The following is a 23,485-nucleotide window of genomic DNA, read 5'->3' as shown; positions in this document are numbered from 1 at the left end:
TAAAATTGCGCGTGAAAAGCTTTTATTTTTTTTTGCAAATGTTGTACATTACTGTAACTGTGAACTGTGATTGAGCTTCGGAATACCTCTGACTCTGACTTTTGCACGATAACGTTACCGAGTCGCGACACGATGTCTCAGTGTGATGGAAACTCGTTTGGGACGAGCAGTGTTTTTTCTTTTCTTTGTAGCTGGTTTATTCCTTGCGAGGTCTTCGTACGGTCTCTCGCGATTAGTCACGTGTCACGAAGTACATGTCTTAAAAAGCTTACACCGTTTCGACCCACGAGAAGTATTTATTCAGCGCTCCGATATCGCCACGCGGCGACGTGAACACATTTCTCTGTAAGCACCTCCATTTCTTTAACAAAACTCTCAAATCTTAACCGTGCCGACGGACGCCGCGACGGCGTGGAGGGTGATTGATCGTGGTTAATGGGCTCGAGACATTTCACTCCCTAGGTTAGAATCGGAATTAAAACACTGATGAATCAGTAATAAAATACATATTTTATATATTATGGAGAAATGTGAAGCTTTTATTTTTATTACACATTAGGTACGTGTAAAACTTTTTTTTCAACAACTCTCAGTTGGTAGGCATGAAATTTAATGATTAGTGGAGACATGAAATTTTGCAATAAAATATGATGGCTAAATTAATGAATTAAATAATCTTTTTTATACGAGAGAGATAAAATATATAACGTAAAAAAGATGTAAGCCGTGTTTAGGGGTTGGCTTTAGACCAATTGTCGAGACCAACCCTCTGCTCTCTGCCTTACGGGCTTTCTGTTCTACGCGTGACACGTCGCCGAAGTGCGGTGTGTAATCCAAAGAGGGACATTAATGTTGCATGGCGCACGTTAGGCTCAACTCCGCGTTGCTGACAACACGGCAACTAAATCAACATTATTCGTGGCGCTACAATCTTTCGATCGAACAGCCACACCGTTTCGTGATTTTATACGATACGAAACAATTGAAATGTCCCACTCGATCGAATAAAATAAATCTCAGAATCGGAGAATTGACACGATTTATCGATCGAAGATCTGCTTCCTTTAAGAATAACGAAATGTAAGTGGCGTGCGGCGAACGGATATAATAATTTAACAAGAGATTATTCAATTCGACGATCATACGATTCGCCTTGCAATGCTGTTTTCCCATTTCCGCCGTTTACGAAGTAAGGAAGGGAAAAGAAGGAAAAAAAAAAAATAAATACGTGATGGGGGGAGAAGGAAGAGGAACGCTTTCATCACCTATGTTTTACGAGGGCCTCTCTTGGTCGTCGCGGGGCAGTTAAGAGCGGGCTGCCGCCGCTCTATGTAATTTGAGCGATCGCGCGGTCGCACCCGGTAATTCATAAGTACGTGTCCTCTTCGCGGTGAAATTTTATAAGGTGAGCAACATTTTATAGGGACGCCGCTCGAGGCGTGGTATCTGCGGGGGAGGGAGGAACGATGTAAAGGGAAGCGCGAGGGAGAAAATTATATATCGGCCCGCAGGATGTACGGACCGCGCCGCGGACTTTCCACACGTTCGCCAACCCCACGTCCGAGGGGGCCCTCTCTCTCTCTTTCTCTTCGCGTACCCTCTCCAAACGGAATACTCGATCGCGATTAAACATACATAGGCACACCTCCGTCGTTCACCTTTAATTCCGCGCGCTCTGCCTTTTGCGCCCCTGTCGCCGACGAAGCTTCCGCCGCGCTAGCGGGTAATTTCCTTTTTTCACGCTCGTCACATTTTTCTGCTTTTCCTTACCCACGACCCGTGGATGCTCGAACGAGTCTCGTTACGGAGTATCTCACGGCGACGTCATTTTGCAACTTTTTCGCATGTTTAGAGTCAATAGACGTCGTTTGATTTTTCGATACTTTCCAGTCAGAATCTTTTAAATTAGCTCCGTTGCTTTATTTTATCGCGAAATATAAAGCCGCGCGAGCCTTTTCATGCATTTCTTCAGTATTTCTAAAAAAAAAAAGATTATAACTAATGCATCATGGCTAACGGTGTCGGCAAGAAGTCGTAAAGATACTCGACGCAAAACACGCAATGTCGCTCGGAAGACGGCTGTCCTACGCGGGGGTATGGAAAAGAGAACACCGGCTATACCGCGCGGCGTGATACAGAGCAAACGGAATTTTTGATGGAGCGATCCGTTATTCACGGATCTACCAAGTCTATTGTGTACGATCGTGATGGTGCCTGGCCCTTGGACGCCAAGCAAACTGTCCTGTGGGGTTGATCGATGTTGCTCCACAGCGTTAAATAGAACATAAAGGCCGAGAAGAAGATAGAGAGAGAGAGAGAACTATTTCGAGCCGCGCGACCGCGCGAAAACTTTAATCGTAAGCACTTTTCATTTTCCACGACATCGATACCTCGTATCGATGTTAAATTTTCAACAATCCTTTGACTTGAAAAATCCCAAAATTTCCCGAAAAGGAAACCAAGTCAAAGACAATCGTCGACAATTGCGTTGTATTAAACTCGATTGCAAGGTGCAATGAAGCTGATTTGTTACTCGTTCCAATTTTTCTTCGCATGTTCCTTTTTTTCAGCTCAACAAGTTCAACAAAGCACTTTGGCAAGATAAAAGTATCCATCAATTTCCACCGTGCAGCAAATTATGCAAAAATTATACTTTCTCGCGATCAGAGAGGAACAACTTGTTTCAAGACATTTAAACATTTCATCGCCATGAAACTTTCCGGCTAAAGTATACTTTATTTTAAGGTGCAATGTGTAGAATGATAAATTCGTGTATAAAGAATCTCAATCTTAATTTCTGCAGACACTGATGACGCATAAACATGCAAATCCGCGTTTATTCATTAAGCGTGAAAATCGCATGAATCTTCGAGACGGATGAGACGAGATCTCTCGAATCGTATTTTATAGTTTTCTGTAAATCATCGAGAACTCTCCCGTAGAATTTGTAACGTCGTGATGGAAGACCAGGTAGAATATGCCGCTTATATATTCCTCGGGACGCAAAGGAATGGCAGGGAGCGCCATTCGTAGAATATTAATAACGATCAACCGCGTATACATGGGGACACATGTTCGCACACACGCTAATCGTCCTCCATCCGGGTCCGGAGATCGCAATCATGGCGTATAATTATTTCAGTACCCGTGCTATTTTTATCCGCCACCCCAAGTCGTAATGCAGGTAGAAACGCGCGGACGGGACATATTGCAAAAACTTATTTTTCCTTGTTACCGCTCACTTATCGCGATTAATATTAACTGCACTTTTCGAAACTTCAACGGCACGTGTGACACAATTTCACTAGATATGCACGCAGATTTTGAAAATGCAATTTTGAGAAAAACGTGTTTAAAGTTTTAGATACGATTATTTTACGCATTGTTGAATATACATGAAATAAACGTACAAAATTTGAAATTAATCAGTTTTTTAGTTTTTACTAAAAAAAAAAAAATGTAAACATAATCTCTTTTCCGCGTATAAAAAAATTGGAAAATGTTCCTTATAATTACAGTGATTAGACTTTTAAAATGCAAATATTTGTATTTGTAATTAAAAAAATACAAATTACGGAACGTCGAACAACGCTATAAATACAGTTAAGGTTTTATCCGATGCACCGACGCAGCATACGGAGCGCAACGCCGCACGCTTCGCGGCAACCAGCATCGGGTATTCCATTAGCATGCATCTCAAGATCAAACGTCGCGTTCACGCTGCTCATCCGAGAAGCCTCGGTCCCGGGAAAAAGTTGAACTCCTAAAGACGGGCACGTCGAGCGCGCGCCTTAAAATTCTCACGGCGATCCCGCGAGACCGGTAAACCGTTGGCGTTGATCGCGTAGCAGCAGAGGTAGCGGGGGACGGTGGAGACTCGATAATGGTTAGACATCGCGTATAAAAGGAAAACAAATTATACATCGACCGCGCGCGTCGCGAGAAAATACTTGGCAGTTGCGCGAAAGCTGCCGTGTCCGGTCTCGCTCGTGTTCGTGCACAAGATGTTCATTTTCAGACGCAACATTTGTTATAGTACAACACTTAATCAGTAAAGAAAAGCATTTTATATGTATTGTATATAATGGAATAGAATAATCTGTTTATTTTTTATTCGTTGTACAATAAATGCTACAGAACGATAGCTTATCGTTCGATCAATTTTATCATTTATTTTTGATATATTACTTGCCGCGATGTCTCGTGTCTTAAACGATGCGATCACTCCGAGACGCTCTGGCACGTCAATATTTCAACGCGAGCTGCATGTGGGCGTACATCAATGTCACGTCACGTCATATTACACGTGCAGCATCGCGTTAACGAATCACACCGCATATTTCGCGACTCGCAATCGACGTGACGTCAAACGCGTGACGTGAAACTCAGACTTCCTCAAGAGAGTGTGACCCATGTTGCAATTTTTGATTGATATTTTATGTGAGCGTATATAAATATATTGCATTGTATTTTTATCGTAGAGAGAAAAGTCAAAGAGAAAATTTTCCTTTGCTCATTTAGGATATTTCATGAGGCTTTCCCCGATTCTTTCAAGATACAATGTCCTTTAATCTTTTTAAAGAATAACACGGACACTCGAAATTCCATCAGAATCGTCTAAAGTATCGACCTGCAGAAGGATAAAGAGAAACGTAGTTGTTCCAATAGCTACACAATCTCTGTTGTACGACGAAAGCGTTTGGATCATTTGATTACCTGGGTTGGCATAGGTTGGCATAGGTTGGCATACCTTGCATAGCTACGATAAGAAGCCTTTATCTCCGTATCTCCGTCCTTATCATCGATCATAGAAAACAACCGAGAGTGTTCTCGACGGCAATATCCGTAACGGCAACAAGCAGCGCGTAGAGATAATTGTTGTGAGCCGCGTTCCCGACAAATTTCCCTTAATTAACGCGAAGAAGCGCACGGAGGCGCCTATGAACAAACGAGCGCCCGAGCGCCCGAGTGCCCGCGTACAACACACCGTATCGTGCGTACGTAGGAGACGCAGCACGCATACATGTATGGCCCTTGCCGCACACTTGGCACCGCGTACATACGCGTGTACGCGACTGCGAGCTCAGAGGCATCCGCGCGCACGAGGGCAGCAGCAACGAGAAGCCTCATTATTTTCTAATGCACTTGTTAATTGACCAATCGCGGAAGGGAAGTACGCCTCCCACGCTGCGGCCGCCTCTTCCTAGTGTTAACCATAGCCGGAACAATTTAATGATCGGTGCGCCCGCACTTCTTTCCCGTCTTCCCCTGCCGCCGTTCTCCGTCCACCATTCGTGTCGGGGACTATTATGACGTCGCTCGCTCGCTCGCTCGCTTCGGGAAATCTTTTTCCTCTCTTCTCACGCCCCGCTTCTCCGTTTATGCTCCCAAGGTACGATGATATGCCTGGATGACGAAAAGACGACGGGCATCTTATTCGCCGGATATACGCGGACTACGCGGAGTCGAGAGAAGGCTTCGACTTTTGCGAAAGTCAAGAGTACTCGTTTATCTCGCGATCGAGCGAGTATACGTCTGCTCTTGGATGGGACGAGAAACGACGCGACTTGCGCGCACACGATCGGGAGGGAAGGCTCGTTTACGATCGCACACGGCCAGACGAACGAGAAAAGAATCGCGCTTCTTACCTGCGCATCATTTCATTCGAATGCCGGCTCGCCGCGACCGACCAGCGCCGTGCCGCCCCGCCGCGAGTCGATGCACGACCGGCGAATATATTTGTAGGAATTTACGAGGTAAATCGCGAGAGAAGATCCTCACGTTTTCCGTTGGCGAGAAACGTTCGTCTCGAAAATAGGAGGAGGACTCGGGAGGATGAGAGTGATGATCGCGTCGTCGTCTTTTATAAGACGAAAAAAGTCCTCGCGATCAAATTCGTCGTCGATTGTGTCTTGTTACTTTCGATAAAATCCTCATACGTTCACGTCGCACAAATGAATTAGATTATTTTTTTTAATATATATATTACGAAGCGACATAAATTATATGCCTGGGAAATTTGATATTTAAATCAAAGGATTCATAATTGAGGAGTATGCTGTAAATGTTGAGTTTCGAGCGGAAAGGCACATATAAATAATTCCGAATGATTCTCTTACATTTTTACATTTTATAAAATAAAAAAAAATATTTTTATTACCTAGCGATATTCGATAATTAATTTCATACATTTTTATTCAGCAAATTGGAGTCACGAGCATTTGATCTGTGCTCGTTTGATTCCGCGCAAAGGACAGATAACAATGTTTTTCCAGTTATAGTTGCTCATGAAATTTAACCAAGTACAAAGCGAGATGTAATTAGAACGAAAACTCCACTTCCGGATGCGCGCTGGCTTTTTGTCGAAAATATATCAAGAATTGCAACGATGTATTTTTAGTTTTAATTATTTTATGCCGCGCGTACCAACCGGCCGGGCCGTTGAAAACTCGGTGGTCACCCCGGAAATTCGACATTTTGCCCAGGCGAAAAAATATTCGCCGGATTTACTAAATTGCCAGTCACCAGCTTACAAATAAATGTAATTACTACGTTTATTTATTTCGCTGCGCAATCTATGACAGGATTCATCGGCACAAATCGCGATATAGCGTAAATATAACCTGAACTGAACTGTAAAATCGGTTAATCTATTTTTTTCGACGCACAATTTCCAAGTAAACTCAATTGGATTTTCGTTCGGCGCTTAATATCTAAATAAATACAACGAATCCGCTTTTTTTTTTATCAGTTTTATCTTGGTACGTTTTTTTGCGAGTTTCTTACATTTACATAGATTTAACGATAAAAATGATACTTTATCCCGTCGTAATTTTGCCTGTCTTTACGCGAATTAAATATTCCGTATCTATTTAGGATTAACAACGAAATGGTTGATTACGTAAGACATTTCAAATTCTGCTCCACTCTATCTTTTGCTTTCGCCAATGAAAAAAAAAGTGATGTGCTCCCTTGCTTTTCACTTTTACTCCTCGAGGATAGGATCATCGTGTTCGATGAAATGAAGGTAGTTCTGCTGGATGGACTTGAAGCAGCGTAGGAGACAGCGGGTGGAATAATGACTCGCGTTCCCAAATGACGCGAGGTGCATATTTAATGATTTCTTCTTTATTGTGTCGCGTCGAGTCTGTTTGTGCATGCGTGCGCCGGCGCCGCTACGCGTGTTGTACGCGTTTTCAACGTAACGAGATGAAGATACAGAATTCAATGGGAAAACGAGAAAACATGTTGCACACGAATTGTCGTTTGTCTCGTATTTATTGAAAATAGTCTCGCAAGAATCTCGATATAATTGTATGAATGTGCTCCTATAGTTTTTTTTTCTCTCTTTCTAAACTTGTAAAGATAACTTTGAAAAAATTTAAAAGACGGCTAGAGGTGAGCTTCAATTCTAGCTGGTTATGAATCGAATTCGGATAATGGGCTCAAATTACAGTGCGATTAATGGGGCGATGTTGAGGTTATCCTTACGTCGTTACGTTTCCTCCTTGTAAGTTTCTACCGCTTTTCTCTTCTTCCCGAGCGTCGTGAGTCAGCGGCGGCGGCGGTATCGAGTGGCCTTAAGTAGTTTATCGCTCCCCCGCCCGTCTTGTTTTTATTGAATGACGAGCCGTGATACGATTTCGCTTGAGCAAATAACCAATCGATTTATTCGAAGACATTAGGCGACCACTTTCCGGTAAACGTCTTTTAATTTCCTCAGCCATTTTCACATACACACACACAGACACACAACGCATACACACCGAACCGGGGATGATCGGTTCAGTCCTCATATCTTTACATGCTTGTTACATTTGATACATTCCGAAAGACATCGTTTATTTCCTAATGTTGTTCGAGAAATAAAATGCGCAAAAATTTTGATTTCCAGATTTTTTTTATAGCATACGATTAGAATTTGATACGCATAAAACTGTAGTCAAAATTTATAATATAGTTGTGTGTATTCTGTTTGAATTCAATTATCCGATATATACATTTGAAAGTAAAAATACGAAAGATATCTAAATATAAGAGATACAATAAAATGAAAATACAATTGTAATTAGACATTTATTCCCTTTACAAATAAATTAAGTATCACGAGTTATATTATCTTGTTAACATGTCGTGGTCTAATAATTTTTGTAACAATGAGACTTTCGAGCAAAATTAAATTGCTCTTTGAATAGAATTAAATTAATCTGGATTTTATGAGAGCCCACGAATACTTAATTAATAATTCTATTCAATCTATCGTTACCTATATCAGAAGACAATCGAAGTAACGACTCAATTGTCATCCAAAAATCAATACTCCAGTCCCCGGAATATAGCATGGGGTTCCGATGCGATACTCTCGACGTCATGAAAAACGCACCTTGCAATACGATCCGGTTTTTACTGCGTCAGCGGAAACATCGAATTCATGGCGGGCAACCCATCGGCTTCGCTCCGAGGATGAGCTGGTTTTATTAATCTTCCTTTTACAAAGAGGTTTCGCTTTTTCGTAAATACTGCCAATATTGGCGGCTTTTGGTTCATACGAATTGAAAGACTGAGGAAGAAAGAGAATTCATACGTGGTATTGTCGGATATCGATATTCCATCGAAGATGGTACGTCATGCTGATCATGATGTTGCGTCGCGGAGGGTTATAAGGAATATTGCGATGCTCTCGCAAATGGGTATTTTGTAACACTTGTCATCAATTGCTGCTTATAAAAATATTAGCGTTGTCACCTTTAATTAGGACGTAGGATATAGGAATGATAAAAAGTCGGAAGCTTAACAAACGTAAATAAATATTTCAATTGTCTTAGCATGAACAAAATGAATAAATCTTTTGTAAATATTGTATACACTCTTACATTTCAAATCTTTTTTAACGCTTGTCCCAACGTATTGTCCCAACTAGTTTTAGCAGCTCGTTTTTATTCCGACTACACTGACAATAAGAGAAAAAATTATAGTGATGGCAAGGGAACAACCATACAAATTTTGTTAATAGAATTATAATATATAGTTAAGTGAACTATATATTATAGTTATTGCAACTAAGTTCATGGTTAAAAGAACTAATAAACAGTAGTTGTAATAACTATATTATAATATGGCATATTGCAACTACTTTTTATTTGTTCTGTTAACCATTAACTTAGTTGCGATAACTATAATATTGTTCACTTAACTATATATTATAATTCTATTAACAAAATTTATGGTTGTTCCCTTGTAGTGTTGCCACCACTACAATTTTTTCTCTCAGTGTAGACCCGCTCCTCTTATTCCCTTCTCGCCTCTTCGGGAGAAGGGAACGGGGACGTACTTCCTCGTCGCGTGTCAAGTGCAAGATTCCCGTTGACAACGAAAGCCACGTACCCCGTCCTCGCCGATGAATATTTGATCGGACGTATCAGCGTGGCACGATATACTCCACCTACAAGATTATGCGGCGGCTACGTCGTTTTCATGCGTGACAAGTCCGCAATTTGCGAAATACCACGTATCGAGGGCGAACGACCGGTGTGGAAGAGAGATAATGCACAAACGCGTACTGTCCTATTGAAAAGGTCGAGATAATGCTAGTTTTCTACAAAAAAAACCTTATAGAGACACTTGCTGCGCACATTCCACAAAAGTACGTAGCATAGTTATCGTAAGATACGTAAATACAGTTATCGACATTGTTGTAAACACGGCACCTATGAATCTTTGAAAAATTCTTTAACTCTTTCACAGATGAGATGGCATGTGTATACTATAAAAATTTAATATGAAAAATGCAACCTTTTTTTTCTTGTAACTTAAAATAATATAATGTAAAATTTACAATCATTTCCATTCAACAAGAGTGTACGTATAGTTTATGAAACTCGATCGCTTGCTTCAGCATAGCTACTTCATCGAAATTCTTTCGAAGCTGGAGATCATGAATGTTGGAAAGAAAAATCTAAAAAAATATCGAGAAGAGAGGATTTTACGTTTGGTTAGACAAGCACAAGAACGTTAACGAGCGCTACGCTATCCCGACCGAGCGTTTCGTTGACCTGACGTGTGCTCGCGTTGGACCGTTTTAAGAGAGGAGAAGACTCGTCATTCGAAGGCGCTGGAAAGAAAAGCATCGGCCGCGACACAATACCCAAAACAAATTTGAGGTTTCCCGATTCCGAGCCGATGCGCCCGATGAAGCGCGCCACGATTATTCCGGAATAATAAAGCGCTGTCGTCTCTTTCTCTCTTTCTCGAGGGTAAGAGAGGAGGGACCACCACAGGGATATGGATTTCGAGCAAATATTTGGACGTTCATGACCGCGAAGAAGGAGGGTGGGCCAAAGTAGGAGCAGAAACGGTCGCTAGACATTGAGAAAGACGAAGCCCAAGCCGGGACACATTGTGTCCGGGCGCTTAGCGGACCGCGATAACAGAATTACCTTGGCCCCATCGACCCATTGTGCTCCCATATTTTATAAATCGCATAGCTGTGCGAAAAAGGGCCACCCACACCTACCTTCTTTGGATCATTTTGTCCAACTCGTGACATTGTGGACGCGCATCGATGCGTCTCGAGATGTTTCCCGGCGACTAATTTTCTCTCTCTCTCTCTTTCTTTTACCAACCAATCATGGTTTTTAGTCCAATGTTCAGCTTTCTCGTCTACCACAAACTTGTGAGTGTATTTTCTTTACTCTGTACTCGCGTGTCTTTGTATGCTGGTAAAATAAGTTGAAGATTTGAAGAGTCAATTATATGCTTTTTGTAGAGCGCGAAATTTTTTAACTAGCATATACACCGAAAATGTGTAATATAAATTTTACATTGACATTTTCCTCAACGGGAGATGTCGATATAATACGTGAGACAATCAGCAATCTCATAAAATAACATATTCGCTTAATGCTGGTGATATATGTCAATCGGATATACATCGCTTTCTCCCGCAGCGCTCCTTCAGAAATAGGTGAACCCTACGTCTCAGGAGGGCTTTCTACAAGAATGTAAGACGACGGGAACGTGTCGGGAAAGGAAGGAGACGGCCAGAAAACGGCCGCGGGGCTCGACGTGTGACTGCGTGTGTGACTCGCTGTTTACTTTAACGTCTCACTGAATCTCGCTTCGCCAGCTTCGAGGTTCCTCTCTCACGACTTTTTCTCTTCTCCGACTTCTTTGTTCTCTCGCCTCCTTCCTCTGTCGCTCCCGTGTACTCGCGTCTAGTGTTTGCTCGTGACACACAACTTGTGTTTTCGCGTGCGTATCAGACCTGCGGTGGATAGGCGCTGGAACAGCGAGGACAGGTTTGGGGTCTAGGTCCCCTTCGACTTTTCGAACCCTTCTCGACCTCGCGCGCAGGGAACACGAAGACGATGTCGACGACGACGACGACGACGGGCGCGCTTGTTGTCATCGCGTTGGGGGTCGTCGACGAGGATCGGAGCAGAAGGTATAGAGCGCAGGGCACACGGATCGACGGGAATTTATTTTTACGAACTATGCAGGAGGGATCGAGCAGCCTCGTCTTTGATGTTCGAACCGACGCATAGGCATTAGCGTATAAATATTTAGACCTCCGGCCGTTGCCCGGGATATATGGGCGCCTCGATCGACTGTGCTACCGTGCACGATATTACGCCTTTGTCGAACCGCCTTTCGGCAAGTATTTTGAACCGCCATCACCAATGAAAGACGGAAGAGCGTTGTCGACGATGGTGTAAATTCATGACAAAGTGCTGGTAAATCGTGGCTACGAGAAAATATCACTCCAATGTTGGATCGACTGTCGAATAATTGTTGGATCATCGGCGGTAGTTTTTGCTACTAGCAAAAATTTCTTTCCGGATATGCACGAGGAAATTCTTATTAAATTGCTACTCTTAATGTGAAACGATGTGATTTGAATGATTATTCACGTACTTGGTTATTTTACATAAAATGATAAATTATAGACATCCGTCGCATAAGAAAACCATAATCGACAATCTAGCCGGACGCATTCGTCCCGAGTTTACTCCGAAGGTTTGCTTCCGTGCCGTTGGCGCGGAAATTAGAACGCTGCCCGATTGGCGGAGGTGACGGAAAAGCGGGGATTGGAAATGGAAGCTCCGATATAGAAGAGAAGAGGAGTGGTGGTGGGTCGAAAGAGGGCCGAGAGGATGGTGAGGCGGCCCGAGACTACGACGAGTTTGACGGCGATGACGAGAGCGGAGGGATTCGAAGCGGGGCGAAGCGGGGGGGGATAGTACCTGGCTGGTGATGATGGAGACGGAGGTGGAGGAAGCAGTTGGGGAGGCTGGCTTGAGGTGGTAGGACGGGTCTGGGAGGGTAATTACGAAATATAAAGGGTGGGCTGGCCCGCGCCACCAAGGCAGGCAGCCCAGACTGATGAATATTTCACCGTTCTGCATTAGCCAGCGAGAGAGACGCTTGTGTGTGTCTCTTTCACTTTCCATATACAGCAACTCAACGTCGGCCTCCTTCCTCCGTATCTGCCTCCCCCGCGCAAATACACCCTTCGTATTCTGGTATTTCGGCCGAGACAGAAGGATTTGTGCACGTCCCCGGTCCACTCGACGCCGAAAGAAGAACAATCGCAAATGATTTTCCACAACATTCGCATCGAAAGGCAAGAGGGACGGAAAGCTCTATGGGTCGAGCGATTAGCCGACATCTTAACAATTTCGCAACTTGTGTATACTTAACAAAATTGTATCTAGCTAAACTATATTACGAAACAGGATAAAAGTACTACTTTGCTATTTCAAAATGTCGTGGACTAAATCCACGATGTCTCTTAAATCGTCTCGAAAGCTTCTCGAGGCACGATTCCAAGGATTCCGAGTTTCAGTCCAGAAATTTACAGGGCAAGTCTCGTCCTTTCGTCGTGTTGACGTCAGCCAGCCGAAAGCTGCGTTCGAGCAGTAAATTTGAATAACTTGTAAGGAAGGACGAAATTCCGACGCGGAGAAGGAGGGAATGCGGAGATCGGCGCAGTTGTCCCGTTTCATCTCTTCCTTCGCCGTTGGATAAGGAGCACGAATTCAGCCGGGATGGTTGACAGGAGCAACGCCATTTCAGGCGATATGGCTCCTCCGAGCTCCGTACAGAAGGAGGTCACACACTTCCTTAGAGATACTTGATCTCTCTCTCTCTCTCTCTCTCTATCTCTCTGTCTTTGAATATAAATATACGTGCGCGCACGCATGCATGCATTGCATATTTACAAATATACGCATGTCAAGGAGAAACGTCGTGGCACCGTCACCACACCGCATTGCCACCCTTTGGGGGCAACAGGGCCCTACTAGACCGACCAAAACGAACCTATCGACTGCGAGCGGACTACCACTTGAACGTCTGGCGACCCTTTCGCCGTGCTCATTCGAATTTATTGGCGCGTGTTCGAATATTCATAAAAAAGGGACCTCGTTGGCGGAGCGGAGCTCGGCTCGCTTTGCCCCTCTCGTTTTCCTCATCCTCCGGCATCGTCCCCCTGAACCGCGCGACGAATTATTATACGGATTTTTAAGTGGCCAAACGAAGCGAGGCGGAGAGGGGTACGCGACCGGCGCGCGGCGACCGAAACCTGTATGTGCTCATGTGGTTATGATCGAGAAATCGATTGTTTGCGCGAACAAAGTGCTCACTGACTTTGTGTCAGAGAGAGAGGGAGAGAGAGAGAGAGAGAGAGTTTCTCGTGTCGATATCGGGATACCAGGACAGGATTCTACATCGTACTTGGTCTTACAATTAGTTCGACTGGTAGATTAATATTTAAAAATACACTAGTGTTTAAGTATTGTTTAAAAAAAAAAAAACTTTGAAAAATGTATCAAACGAAAAACGTAACAAAATATTAGAATCTTTACACATGTTTCTATCGAAGGTAACTACCCATCTAGAAAATCGCCTCGGATATTACAGAGCAAACTTGAAAATTAACCGTTTTTTTTCAATTACACGCAGTCATCTGTGTTCGTTTTGCGTGCGTCGACCTGTCAATCCTTCGGGGAGCCCTTGTACAGCTGAAAATAATTAACGGGTTTGGAATTGGACGGCAGTTATTAATCCATTATCAATTTTTTTCCGGTTGCTCGCATCCAGGCTGCTTGCCTCCGTACGTTACACACGACGGCCGGATTGAACAGCGCCGATTGGAAATTGATGCCTTGTTGCCGAATGTATTTTGACGAGAAGCCTGAACTTGCTTTTCGCTTTGTAGCCTGTTTGCCTGTAAATTTACCGACTGATTTTTCTCCACCAGACACGTCAAATTCGCGGATTTTTATGTTGACGCGTTACAAATGGAACGTTTACCGGACGGCTTCGGGGCACGCGTGTTTATTCAAAATACAACCTCGTCTTTTCGCTGCGCGCAATGTTATTTAAATATTATTTTCGCCAAGAGTCTCTCTCTCTCTCTCTCTCTCTCTCTCATATCGTACAATTGCAGCAACGAAATCTTCTTTCTGCCATAGCCTTGTACGTGTATTTGTGCGAAATACAAAGACAAAAGACGTTTGGCGAACTAAAATGTTACTCACTTTTTCGTGATCCAACATTGATTTGTTATTTACCCGCCGCTTAGGATTACAAGTGCATCCGTTTAACTTTTGTAGTTTTACAAATTGGTGTATACATCCGGTGGGGACACCCCGTACGTCGCGTCGTGCGTGTTTATAAACCCGCTCGTGTACGTCGACGAAGCTCAGCTGTATATACACGTGTATACTACTTATACATACGTAAGGAGCGCATGCACGGGCCTCCGTGTGACACACGCCTGTAGACGTGTCACCTCATGCGTGCCCTCGGCCGTATGTATACGTACCCGGTGACTCACCTAGCGCCCGTATTTTGCCAGTGGAATTCAAAGGCGGGCCGGGTATTGTTTTTGGCAAAGATCAATGTGATCGGTTCGCTGGTCTTCCGCATGGAAAACCCGGCTGGGTTCTCCCTGCCTGCTGCATTATTTGCTCCGATAAACCTAAAGAGGTCCGTCCTATCCAACTCCTCCTCCTCCTCCTCCTTCTCCTCCTCCACCTCCTACTGCGCATCTCTGCCTGCCTCGTCCTCTCTGTCTCTCTTCTCGTCCTCTCTTCCTACTGCCTTCGAATAACCCATCTTTTTATCCATACTCCGCTCGACGATCGTCGCAATTACGATAAGAAAATAATAAGGAAAGAATACGTGTGTCTTCAAATTTGACAACGTGCGAAATTTTTTTCTCTTTCCATTAAACTTAAATACATGATTTATCTCTATTTCATTGCATGTCTGCTATAATATTTCCGTATCGTCCAGCATTTGTCGAAACACTTATTTTGGCTAATTACGTTGAATCAATAATAATATCGATAATAAGAAGCACAAACGAGTTTTCAGATGTCGATAGTCGCATTTTAACCGATTTTCAAGGATGCTGTAATGATAGTATGTTAGCCTGGAAAATCGTGTATTTATCGATTATAACACGCAATCTTTTGATAAATCATCGTATACTAATCACACATTACATAGGATAGCACAAAGTATGTGCAAATGTATGATAAGATAACATACCCAAGAGATACAACCAAGCTTGTAAGTTGGAAGATACGGTGCCAGCCATGTAAAATGCGTTTATTTAAATGATGTAAAAAAAAGTATAAAAAGATAAAAAATTATTTTAAAAACAGACGTGTTATAATAAAAACTTTTAAAAATGTTTTTCAAAGTATCTAAAAACAATCGTAAATTCGAGAAAATGAAAAATTCCTTTTTTTTTTGTAGAATAAGAATTACGATTGATCAAACGATTAAGAAAAGGTTATTATCAAAACATAATTAATCTTTAATCAAAGAAAAAATAAAATTTTATTTGAAAAAAAACATTCTTCAAAGTATTGTTCTTGAAATTATGTGCAAAAATCATCGTTGGTTCCGGATGTAGAAAAGACGTGGAGTATTTCCGCGCGGATCCGCGCGGCGGAGAAGCGGCGAGTTCCGCGGCGTTAATATAGCGAATGGCGAGCCGAGAGCCGCGTCGAGCTCTTTGCCACTCCACCGAGCGGAAATTGATAGGATAAATTCCGGGTCTGAATTGGCTCCGTCGAGCTGGAAAACCTCCCCCTCTCGTCTCTCCTCTCTACCCCGTCTCCTTCCCCGCGCTACCATCACCGGCGCCATTTCCTTTCCTCCCTCGACTCCTACTACCCTCTGCCGATGCTCCTCTCCGTTCACCCTTACTCATCGCCGAGCATAGTCATCTCTTGGTTTAACTCTCCTTCTCTCTCTCTCGCTCTCTCTCGTCGATGTTCCTCTTAAATTTCTGACGTAGAGCCGTCGATTGCGGCAGTTGGCGAACGAACGTCGTTATAACGCGCCAAAACGAATTTTGCGAATACTTTAAAATACCGAAAGATAAGAAAGCAATATTTACAGTGTTAACTTTGCACCATAAAATAACTTGACGAATTTTCAAAATTTGCGATTTGATACGATGCGTTTCACGCTCGGACTATTAATAACAAGATTGAAAATATTCTTGATGTATTTAATCTTATTGCAATTTTGTGCATTATAAAAGTAATACAATATTAACATGAGGTTTATGATTCATATTTTTTTCCATCAAATTAAAAAAGATTAACTTGTCTCGAAACAAGAGTAACACATATAATTTCAATTTATGTAGTCTTATATTTAGATAAAAATTTACCCAATGTTAAAGCACACTCTCGTGAGAAAAATTTGTATGCGGTGCATTATAATTAACGCTTTCTACACTATGCAAAATGCATAGAGTAACATAAGCATAACATAAGACCGCTAAATCAATGAATATCCAGGATAAAGTATTGATTCACTTGAGATGCTTATTCCAACGGTCCAGCAGTCTTATGCTGTGCATTTTGTGTATTCAAGCCCTAGAGCGAGTCCTTATGGGCCTTTACGCTGTGGGACAAGTTATTTTTCAAAGTGATCTGTCGTGTAAACTTTGTGATATTACATTTAAAAAATTCTTTAAATTAATCAATTGTTAACAAGAATACGAGAGTCAAATTTGTCTAACATTATCACAATATTGTTTAAACTAAATTTGTCAGAGTAAATTAATAAGACGCAGCATCAGGATCAATTTATTGTAAATTGAAGAATTTTTCCCTTAAATAAAATATTCTTCTCCCAATAACAATTATGATTATCTCTATATCAATCTTATTTTACGGTACGTAAAAAAGTGAAAATTGAATCCAGAAACTTTTTCTTTGGATACAGTTGCGCGTAAAATGCATACTGTATACATATCGATAATTCGATTAAAAAAGAATATCGCGGGAATGTAAATAGATATTCTGTTAATATCGAGTCGAGCGACCGGTTTAAGGTAGCGATGGATTTATTATATTCATTATATTATGACTGCGAATTATGCTTCTTTTAGTCGCTCTTGACGCGGATAGTTATGTAAACTGATAGGATCCGGCTCTCTATCTCTTTGCTTTTTTTCTAACTAGTGTTTCTCTCTCTCTCTCTCTCTCTCTCTCTCTCTCTCCTCTCTCCTCTCTCGCCATGCCATTTTCCGCTTCGTGCGCGTTTCTCGGGATAGAGATTGATCGCGGTTTCGGCTATCTGATAAGCGCGGAATGTCGAAGAAACGTTTGTACGTCCGTCGCGTCGCCTGACAGCTGTTTTCAGAGATCCGCTTACTTCGTGCAAACAAGTTGATAGTACCTGTTACAACGAGATGCAGCCGCGTATCGCGGCGAGTTTATCTAGAGAGACGTCTCCGATACGGCGCGCGCTTCATTGCATCTTCTCATATTGGCGCGAGCGTAAATCAGCGAGGAAGAGGACAACGTGGTTAACATTGCAAGCGACGGTAGAACGCACGCTTCTCAAGTATACTACAATATTGAGCGTGTCTATTTATGACGATGAGGTAATGCAGGTCGCGTTGAAGAATGTTGACGTTTGAAGCAGTTTGCAAGCAATTACAACATTGTTCCAATTTCTTTTCCCTCTATTTTCCCACGGACAATTTTTCTTTATTGATTGAAAATAAAGGCGAAGTAATCGAATTCGCTGGATCACACAGAGTCAAGAATTGTCGCGAGAATTTACGCCTTTTGTTGTCACTCAACGGATAGACTCTGTCGAGAGATCCGAAAAATAAGCTCTCTCAAAAGTAAGTCCTGGGAAGGGACGAAAGGAGAGAGAGAGAGAGAGAGAGAGTACGCCGGATATTTTATGTCAGTGGACAATACGCACAACTGTCGGATCTATTATGCCCACTTAATTAGGCTATGGCGTGTCGTGCAAGGGGCACGACACACGGGGACACACGGGTGACGCGCGCGAGGGGCACACACAACGACAGCGACTACGGGATAGTCAATAGTCGGACAAGATACACCGCACACGCGTGTACGGATGCGTGGTACATAAGATAGGGTGAGAGAGCAAGGTGAGGCACGCGGGAACACGAGGAGATACAGACTAGAGGAAGAGACTACGGGACGCAGCAACAGGGGATGCAGGGCGAGAGAGGGAGAGAGCGGGCCCTCGGGGGGTAGACGAGATTATAATCTGTCCCATTATTGTGCCATCGACGTCCCGGGGGGGATTTTTCCATTTGACAATGCAGTTACACATTTGTGCATTTAACATCCGCGCATCCCGCCACGCTTACGATACGCCCGAATCAACCCCCTTCTCCGCGTGCGCCTGGTAGAGGGATGAGCACGGGATGAGCTCCGGGACAACACGGATGGACTTGATCGGAACATCGAGGAGGGTGGCAGCGGCGATGGCGTAGACGGCGGCGGCGGCGGCAGCGGCGGCGGCGGCGGCGACCGGCAGCTCTCGTTCATCCCTCTAAAACGAAAAAAGGGGTCCTCGGCTATAATCCTACCTGCATATGATGTCCTCGGCTTTGTTTGCCACTGAGCGACATACTGAGCGCGACGAGGGCTCACGAATAGAATGAAGGGGGAGGGAAAGGGGATCTCGCGCGCGCACACACACGCATCGACGACGAAACCTCGATTGACAAAACGTACTTAAGCGATGCTCGTTCTCCGAATCGCTGGACGTTTTCTATTAAGGTAAAATCGACTTGAAATTGACCGAGGAATTTCTGGAGAAAAGAAACCACGGACATTTAGGGGCCCGCCATATGTAACGTACTCTTTGACGTATTTCGGAAGTGTATTTCCGCTTAATTCTGCGCAAACGCTGCAAACGTGCTTCTTCACATTATCTTTTATATTATCTTTCTTTCGCTTTAAAATGTAGTTTCTTTCCATGGCGTATACCCATACATCGTGACCTGTTCATTCAATTTGTTGTACCTATTGTTTAACACTCTTTGTCCCAAAATTTGTTTTGTCCCGTGCTGAATGGCTTTGTGACGACGCGAGGGAACATTACCGTGAGAAAGTATGCTCACAAATGAGGGAACTACTAATTGCAGTTTTCGAATAATAATCCTTACTCGAAGCAGTGCGGGAGTCGTCGCTTTGAGTGTAGGAACCAGTTCCTTCGCTCGGCACTTTCACAGTCGAAAGAAGGAAAGAGGCATATCTCGCATTATTACACATTATTCACCTTTCGCCAAGTTTCCTGCTGTTCTCAACCGCTAACCGCAGTGTGGAGATGGAATGACTACACCCGCCTGTTACATCGAAAAGTACAGGTTCGTTCATCCGACTGACTGACCCTCGAGACAGTCATCTGTCGTCACGTTGTACCGAGGTATCCATTAAAATGTCGAAACTCAACGCCACGGCCTTTACGATTTACTATCGCGCCGCGATATGTCCTCTACTGGCGATGGCTGTATCGATCATAAACACCTGTTTCGTGACAGTGATTCATGGATCGCTATTCCGACCCAAGTATCGCCCAAGATCTCTTTTACGCCCGGTGAAACTCCGATATCGCGATAAAGTAATAATAATAATTCGATCTCGCAAATAAATCGCACATTTTTTTTCCTCTTACACTTGAATGATACGTTTGCAATTGAATTACAATTAGCATTTCTCGCTCTCGGGAAAAGGACTTTAGCCGTATCATTGTACTATTGAATTCATATGAATGAGTGCGCGCGAATCATTTATTTTTACCTCTCCTCGAATTGTAATTTTTCAGTGTTTTCATTTTTTTCAACGCAATGCCCGAGTCTTGGTAGAAAAGTTTGAGAAACCACCAGAACCTTCGCGAGCGAGTCCATCTCCTTATTACCGTGTCGGTTGTCGTTATCGCGTGACTGCAGCGGCTGCTAACCTCGATGTAGCACCTAGGAAGCGCGCAATTCTAACTACGTCGTAAACATTCGCGAGCTCGCCGGCGAGTCCACGCTGAAACGTTCGTGTACTCGCGTGGATAGGATTGTGCGAACGCGGTGCCGACGGTAATGCGAAGGGTAAATCCCGGCCGCCGCACCGCGTCACGCGCAACCGGCCCCGGCGTATCTAATAACCGTTATTATGCGTGCGCGTATGTTGACAGTGGTAATACGGCGTGTAATAGGCCGCCGGTGTATAACTACGAGCCGCGCGTAGCTCCCAATATCGTCGTCGCGCCCGGTTATCATCGGCTGTTGTGCCAAGGTACACACGGCGGAGAGAGTGAAACGGAACACATGCCAATCGCACTATCGCACCGCTCGGTGCTCTTATCTTACGCGGAAAGATTACTCGCCTGTGCGTTTCATATCGATGACTTGTATTAAAAAAAGAATTCTATTCTTAGCGAAGAAATATTTTGAAGATAAACTTTATAGAACGTGTTTACACTTGTATTTTTGAAACTATTGTGGTTTTCGCAAAATTAAATTGCCCTTCTTCAATGCAGTGCATAATAATATATCATTTTTGACGAAGTTTATTATTGTTAATGCGTGTCGACGTAGCGACGACCGACGCTCGCACGCGTGCACTTAACGTACGATCGTCTACGCGCGTCCACAACGGGCAAATATATAAACGATCCATCGAGTTCGTGAGGCCGAGTATAGTGCGCTTGTCAACATGAGAACAGCAAACATGAATCGAAACAGATAGCACTACAGCCGAGCAAATAGTTAGGACCCTTTCCTTCGGCTACGCGTGTTACGTAAGCCGAGGCACGCAGAACGTTACGTAGTGATCCTGTCACCCTCTCCTAGGCAAACATGGCATCGTTGTTACCCTTTTCAATGGACGACGTTCTAGGGGATGAGTTAGCGAAACGTAGACCTTTTGATTCAAAGATTTAATTCATCGATACGTGTGAAACTCGACGAAATAAAATAAAAAGAATAACGGTCCCGTTAATAAAGAAATACAGAAACAACAGAGTTTACGGAAAATCGAATTTCGCGGTGGAAGGATATGTGTGGGATAATATCCGTAGAATGTCGCACGTTTGCATTGAAACATTTTTTCAATTATTCATATTTTAAATATCGATTACTTCATTTGCCATTCTTTTTGTTTCAGGTATGTAAAACGATGCAGTAATGCGATTGGCGTTAAACGCGTGATAAATCGTGAGTATTCAATGGACGCATGAGTTATGATCGAAAGTAAATTCCTCTATAGGAAATTCTACTGTATAGTAACTGGAATACTCCGTTTCCCTTGTCGCGTCGATCAGTGAAGATTACACATAATACCGTTGTAGATAGAACATGGAATTGTACTTGTTTTGAACGACATATGAAAATGTTGACCAGTAGGAAGTGTTTCGAATAGCCCCAAGCCCGGTGAAATTCGAAACGAGTCTGGGATTTAGAAATTTGTGTTTTAATATCGAACAACATAAAAAAATACTGTTTTTAAAACTTTATTTCATTAAGAAGAGGATATATAGTATCATTAGGAAAAGTTGCATACGATAAAAAGAATAAACACACAATTGAGAATTGTATTGCTTCAGCGTTTTCGAAACAAGTCAGGGACTATTCGTATAATTACATTTATTGAATATTAAATTGTGCGTTTTGGTACATAGAACGCGAGTATAAAAGAAAAAAATCTGGACGATGATTCGACGGTCGATGCTTTGAATAGCCCCGGCGTCAACTCTGCACATTATTACGTATGATCTACAAAGATAGACATCACATAGCAAAAAGTGGATACAAATTGTTTCAAATACATTCAACTGGACACGATATGTTGAAAGTTTTCGAAAAGATTCTTATTTTTCTTATTTAAATTTCGAAGAAATGCTGATCGTCAGAAATTATACTTAGACTGTTGCAAAACACATATTTTTCGCTATCACGACTTCAATATGACGCCGTCGCCAACGAAATCTTGTTAGCAACGTCGTTAGGACGCGTTTAAAGTAAATTTTTAACATGTATCCATAAAAAGATATTTCCATCGTTTCGAATTGCCCCGGGTTCCTCTATATTATAGATTAAGCAAAGACTCTAACGATGAATTTTATTACAATCAAAAACGAACGGATTGCATGCGACAGTTAAGAGAAACCTACTCTGGTTCTTAAATTTTTGGACACGATTTGTTCGTGTACAGGAAACGACGAATCAATCGAGAGACTTTTAGGTTTGATGACTTTAATTCACTTTGACTTTTTATTGCGTTCCTAAAATTGTTGCATTTTGAACCATGAGAACAAAAATGAACACTGTTGCGTATAGCTCTCCGTTAATGTAATAACGCGCACACTGAAGAGGACTCCGTAAATTCGAAACGTTTGTGTTTAATGCTAAATTAAAGAAATATTATTTATATCAACATCCAAATCTTTGCTCGTTTTATTGGCTTTTTTTGTATTTTGTTGAAGACACGCAGAACGCTGCATCGCGTCATATTCAAATAATTCGCTTACAGTGTTATCATAAAGTGCAGACCGAAAAACTTGGCCACGGATCGACTAGGAGTAGTGGTAGAGTTCATAAATCCGTTTATAGTGTCGTCTTGTCTGGCTCGCGAGGCCCTTGTCTGGTAGAGCGTATGCACCGACACGACGCGGCAACGTTCTCCACTCGTGTAGTTTTATGGGCACACTTTAAGCGGCTGCGTCAATTTCATTAGGTCGAACTTGGACTCTTGGCACGTCCGCCAGACGTAGCTTCGGCTCAAGTCCAATAGAAGTCGAGTAGTCATGAATTTTAGAGCGCGTCAAATTTATAAAAATGCTATACGTAAGCTAAACGTTATATTCTTATCAGCTGTCAAATTGGTTCTTAATCCGACTTTTTTTTTTAATTTGATGAAAAATATTAGGTAGAAGAATTTGGAACACCGATAGGATTCCGCCTTTCACCTACCTAGTAGCGGATTTTGTGATACAAGATTTAGAAATAAAATTATTGTCTGAAATCGATATTCCCATCCCTCTATATTTTAGATACGTTGACGATATTGTAATGGCTATACCTTTATATTTTATCGATTTAACACTCAAAACTTTTAATTCATTTCATCCTAGGCTTCAGTTTACGATGGAATTTAGTGGTGAGAGTACCAACTTTTTAGATATAATA

This window comes from Solenopsis invicta, chromosome 12 (assembly GCF_016802725.1).
Source record: "Solenopsis invicta isolate M01_SB chromosome 12, UNIL_Sinv_3.0, whole genome shotgun sequence".
Lineage (NCBI taxonomy): Eukaryota > Metazoa > Arthropoda > Insecta > Hymenoptera > Formicidae > Solenopsis > Solenopsis invicta.
This window is presented reverse-complemented; position numbering follows the sequence as displayed.